Raw genomic sequence first — 6425 nt, forward strand, 5'->3', positions numbered from 1 at the left:
TCTCAGTCCTATCTCTCAACATTAACGGACTTAACTCTCCAATTAAGGGACATAGACTGTCTTGTTGGATTAAAAAACAAGATCCTTCTATGTCCTGCCTTCAGGAGTCACGTCTTGCCCTTAAAAACAAACACATTTTCAATATTAAATGCAGGAACAAAATCTACCAAGCAAACGGCCCTCTTAAATAGGCAGGAGTTGCAATCCTAATATCAGATAAAATAGACTTCAAATTAAAATTTGTGTGAAGAGATAAAGAATATCTACATACTAATTAAGGGATTTTTTTTCCTTCAGGAGGATACTACAATTCTAAATATCTATTCGCCAAACAACGGAGCACCCAAATTTATCCAAGATACACTACTTTCCCTCAAATCCCACAAAGATCCAAAGACATTAATTGTTGGGTATTTTAAAACACCACTCTCCCCAATAGATAGATCAACTCGGAAAAAAACTCAAGAAAGAAACCACAGATCTAAATAACTGCATAGATCAACTAGATTTAACAGACATCTGCCGAATATTTCACTCAGCATCATAAGAATACACGTTTTTCTCAGCAGAACATGGAACAATTTCTAAAATAGACCACATTTTAGGCCACAAAGCAAACTTGTCCAAATTCAGAAACATTGTACTTATACCTTGTATTCTCTCTGACCACAAGGGAATAAAATTAGAACTCAACACTAAAATCCAAGAAAGAAAGTATGGTCACACATGGAGGCTGAACAACACACTGCTTCATCAAGAGTGGGTCAAGGAAGATACTAGAAAAGAAATTCAAATGTTCATGCTATTCAACAAAAATGAGCACACATATTACCAGGTCCACTGGGACACAGATAAGGCAGTACTCAGAGGAAAGTTTATAGCCTCAACAAATTGGAGAGTTCTGAAACCAACAATTTAATGAGACATCAGAACCTCCTTGAAAAAGAGCAGCAAGATAAACCCCAATCCAGTAAACAGAAAGAAATAATTAAAATTAAATCAGAATTAAATGAATTAGAATCCAAAAAAACTATAGAAAGAATCAACAAAACTAAGAGTTGGTTGTTCGAAAAGCTTAACAAAATTGACAGACTTTTATCAAATCTTATCAGTAAAAGAAGACAAGAAACCCAAATAAATAAACTCAGAGATTTGAATGGAAACATCACCACAAAAACAACCAAGATTCAGAAAATTATGAGGGAATACTTCTCAAATCTTTATGATAATAAGTTTGGGAACTTGGCATTAATGGACCTTTTCCTAGCAAATATTGACATGCCAAAACTAAACCAAGATTAGTTAAACAATCTTAACAGGCTCCTCTCAAGCATTAAAATAGAAACAGCAATGAGAGACCTCCCAGGTAATAAAAGTCCAGGACCAGATGGGTTTACAGTGGAATTCTACAAGGCCTTCAAAACAGAGCTCACAAAAATACTCCTCCAACTCTTCAATAAAATTGAAAGATAAAGTTCACTACCAAACACATTCTATGAAGCCATCATAACCCTCAACCCCAAACCAGGCAAGGACTCATCAAAGAAAGAGTACTATAGACCCATATCTTTGATGAACATTGATGAAAAACTTCTCAACAAAATTTTGGCCAATCGACTTCAACAATTCATGCAAAAAACCATACACCATGTTCAGACAGGATTCATTTCAGGAATGCAAAGCTGGTTCAAAATATGCCAATCAATTAATATTATTCATCACATCAACAGCAGCAAAGATAAGAACCACATGGTTATCTCAATAGACGCAGAAAAAGCATTCGTCAAGATGAAACATCCCTTTAAGATGAAGGTTCTGGAAAAATTGGGAATCCATGGAACATTCCTTAATACAATAAAGGCTGTATATGACAAACCTACAGCCAGCATTATACTTAATATTTAAAAACTAAAGCCATTTCCTCTTAACTCAGGAACAAGACAAGGATACAAGGATGTCCACTCTCTCTACTTCTTTTCAACATATTATTAGAATGCCTAGCTACAGCAATAAGGAAAGATACAGACATAAAGGTGATCCAAATAGGGAAAGAAGAAATAAACCTCTCCCACTTTGCAGATGATATGATCTTGTATTTAAAGAATCCCACAGACTCCATTCTCAATTTACTCAAGCTGATTCAAAACTTTGGCAAAGTAGCAGGAAATAAAATTCAACCCCCAAAATCAATGGCTTTTCTGTATGCCAACAATGAGAAAAGTGTGGCTGAAATTAGGAAAGTAACTCCATTTGTAATAGCCCCAGAAAAAATAAAACACCTAGCAATTAACTTAACCAAAGAAGTGTAGGACCTCTATGATGAAAACTTTAAAAGCTTGAAAAAGGAAATCAAACCAGAACTTTGAAAATGGTCAAACCTTCCATGCTCCTGGATTGGAAAGATTAACATCGTGAAAATGGCAATAATTCCCAAGGCTATCTACAAATTCAATGCGATACCTATCAAAATTCCAACCTCATTCTTCAAGGAAATAGAAGAGGCAATCCAAAAATTCATATGGAACAACAAAAGACACCGAATAGCAAAAACCCTCCTCAACAGAAAGAACAGTACTGGAGAAATATCAATACCAAATTTCAAACTCTACTATAAAGCTATAGTAATCAAAACAGCTTGGTTCTGGCACAAGAACAGACCTCAGGACCAATGGAATAGAATTGAAATCCCAGAAAAGAACCTACCCACCTATAGCCATCTAATCTTTCAAAAGGGAGCTAAAAAATTAGAATAGAGGAAAGACAGCCTCTTCACTAAATGGAGCTTGCAAAATTGGTTAACTACTTGTAGAAAACTAATGCTAGATCCTTATCTATCACCCTGCACCAGAATCAACTCCAAATGGATCAAAGACCTCGGATTCAAAGCAGACACTCTGAAAACATTACGGGATGGAATATGAGAAACCCTAGGTCTCTTTGGTGCAGGCCAACATTTTCTTAATAGAGACCCAGAAACACAAGAAATCAAAGAAAGATTGAAGAAATGGGATTACATGAAGTTGCAGAGCTTCTGCATGTCAAAGGACATAGCTAGCAAGATCAATAGAAAGCCTAGGGATTGGGAGAAGATCTTTACTATCTATACAACGGACAAGAGTCTCCTATCTAAAATATACTTGGAACTCAAAAAATTAAGTCCCCCAACAGCAAATCCTCAAAGAAACAACTGCCCAATATATAAGTGGGATAAAGACTTAAAGAGAAACTTCTCTGAAGAAGAAAGATGGATAGCCAATAGACACATGAAGAAATGCTCAACCTCCCTAGCAATAAAAGAAATGCAAATCAAAACGACATTGTGATACCACCTCACCCCAGTTAGAATGGCAAAAATCAAGAACTCAAATAACAACAGATGCTGTAGGGGGTGTGGACAGAAGGGAACCATACTTAATTGTTTGTGGGAGTGTAAACTTGTTCAACCACTTTCGAAAGTAGTATGGAGGTTCCTGAAAAGACTCCACATAGAGCTCCCTTATGACCCAGCAATCCCACTTTTGGGCATTTACCCAAATGTTTACAAACAAGACCAAACTAAAGCTACCAGCACAACTATGTTTATTGCAGCATTATTTACCATAGCTAAGATATGGAACCAACCCAGATGCCCGTCAGTAGATGAATGGATCAAGAAAATGTGATATATATACACAATGGAATTCTATGCCTCCGTCAGAAAGAATGACATTGCCCCATTTGTTAGGAAATGGAAAGGCTTGGAAAAAATTATATTAAGTGAAGTAATCCAAGCCCAAAGAAACATAGTTTCCCATAGGTTCCATGGTTTCTCTTATTTGCAATATCTAGTATATGTATGAGTCAACAGAAAAGGTCAGATCAGGTGAAGTTAGGTAAATGAACCCTAAGATACGTATTTAATTTTTTTTTCTTTCATGCATTTGTTTCCTACGTATTTATAAGATTATAACTTTGTTGCTTTGTATGTCCCTCCCCCATAGGATAACCCCTGCTTTCACTGTTTTTGATGTTGGTATAATTTGTGGAGGGGGAGGGGAAAAACAAGTCATTTAAATAAGGATACAAGTGGACCCGTTGCCAAAATGATAAGTACATGTTGTCACGTCGAAAATGAACTTTACAACTTTGGTGCGGAGGGGGGAGGATTCGGTGGGGGTCTAGGTGAGGCTGGGAAGGGATGGGAAAGGTAAACAAAGGAGGAGGCTAAAATGCTTGATAAGAAATGTACTCACTATCTTGCCCATGTAATTTTAACCCCTCTGTACAGTATTTTCACAATAAAAAAAAAAAAAAAAAAAAACAACACAAAAAAACAAGGTATTTAAGTAGTCAAGCAAAGGACTTCTATTTTACTACTGCATTATACATTTTTTTCTAATGTTGAGTACCAATAAATAATGGATGTATTAGAAATCTCTTAAAGCTCATATATAGAATAGTGACTTCTCTTACACTATATCATTGTATTTCTCAAATCATATTACGTAGTTTCCTATTTTCTCATTCCTAGAATAATCTGCACATGAAGACATCCCTGGTCCTAATTTTCAGTCTGTGCATTTGAATACAAAGGAAAGTCTTTCCTCTGCTCTCTATCAATTACCTACTCTCCAGTTAGAATAATTTAAAATAGTAAAAATCAAAAAAGAGAAAATAAATCATGGTGAAAAAACATGTAGGAAATTCACCAGATTTTTCTGACCAGTTCAACCAATGTGAACTATTGGGGAAATACATGTACACCTCATTCCCACTGGTACTCGAAGTCTCTGGTTAGGCAATTCTGATGAAGACAATCAACTAGATGAAAACGTGAGGAATGGTATCAATTGCAAGAAAATAATGGAGAAGAATGCAAGCAAATTTCTTCTTTGGGCTTACTGCAGTGCGGAGATTCCTTTTCAAAAAGGCCTCTCATATGAATACCAGGGATGAGGATAAGTATACTCCTCTTCATCGGGAAGCCTAGAGTGGACATGTAGACATTGTCCATGATTTGGCAGCTCAAGGCAGATATTCATGCAATAACTGTGAATGGCTTGGCACCCCTGCACAGTACTTTTATGTGGATTAATACCAGAATGGATTTTTTTTACTTCATCATGATGCAGATACCAATCCCCAAACTAAAGGCCTCTTGATCCCCTTGCATCTTGCTGCTGGGAACAGAAATAGCAAAGATATGCTGTATCTTCTTCTGTTGAACCATTTTTTCAAACCGGGTCTGAAGAATAACTTGGAAGAAACTGCATTTGATATTGGCAAAAGGATAAGTATGTATCACTACCTCTTTGAAGTTGTGGAAGGCTGTACAAATTATTCTCCTACGTAGTAATGGTTTGGTTAAGTTTCTTAAATTTCAAAAGTGCCATTCCATCCTTTGTGTCCCTACAAATATTTTCAGAATAAAAAGCAACAGCAATATCTTAATTTAAAAATTCATGGATTCCATGGTATTCTTCCATGTGAATTGCCTCACTTTGATGTCAAAATGTATTCAAGAGTTGTTTGTATGCATCTATAATGATTTCTGAAGAGTTTGTGGTTTTTTTTTAATTTTAACTTATCTGTTGAAATGAATAGTATAGAAACTAAAGTTATTCCTGGTGCTTGTCTGAAAAAAAGTATATCTAGGTTTGTATAAAGTCCATAATCTATTTCATTATTTTCTAGATATAATACTTTGAAGTCTACATTTTTTATAATATATAGGTTCATTAATAAATGTGTCCTTTCAGATTACATTCCATATAGAAAAAGTTAAGATTCCTTTTTTCCTAGGTCCTTACAGGATTTTATTTCTTTGGAATAAGATGATAATGTTATCTAATTTCAAGTTTTGTAAAGGTTATGCTATGTAAGGGCCTTTCTAAAGTGAAGATTTAATACACTGATGTCAAACTAACCTTTAATTCTATGAATTACATGTATTGTTACACTTGTATTTTTGTAATAAACTTTTTCATAACTTTTTCATTTCTTGCATTTGAAGAATGAAAAATATGGAATATTTCACGAATTTTTGTATCATCCTTCTGCAAGTGCCATGCTAATCTCTGTATTTTTGTCACTTGGGTAGACCTGCTGCTGAAGCATGTAGTATCCTTTAAATTTAAGTAGTTAATGATGCAACCTTTATACAGGCATATATCCTTGGTTGCCTATTTGTAAAAAGGAATCCTTATTGTTCCTAAAATGTTATTGATCTTATTTCTCTAAATTTCTGTGTATAGTGGCAAAAACTTATATTGTTTGGTTCATTGCTCACATTTGCAATTTTTGTCAATGACTATTTTGTCGTTTTCATTTTTAATTTGATCATATTTTGAAGCCTTTATAGCTAAGTCCAAAGGTGATGGCATTTCAAGTACTTATTTATCAACTGAGTTACCTTTGTGGAGCTAATGGATTCAAAGTAAGCCTTG

General features: G+C 35.0%; 1 pseudogene; it reads right to left on the minus strand.

The window, feature by feature from the left end:
• Positions 1-5996: 5996 nt before the first annotated feature.
• Positions 5997-6096, minus strand: LOC138821707 (U6 spliceosomal RNA; annotated as a pseudogene).
• Between the last annotated feature and the right edge of the window lie 329 nt (positions 6097-6425).

The sequence above is a fragment of the Dipodomys merriami genome, unplaced genomic scaffold (genome assembly GCF_024711535.1).
Source record: "Dipodomys merriami isolate MVZ:Mamm:240054 unplaced genomic scaffold, mDipMer1.0.p SCAF_93, whole genome shotgun sequence".
Lineage (NCBI taxonomy): Eukaryota > Metazoa > Chordata > Mammalia > Rodentia > Heteromyidae > Dipodomys > Dipodomys merriami.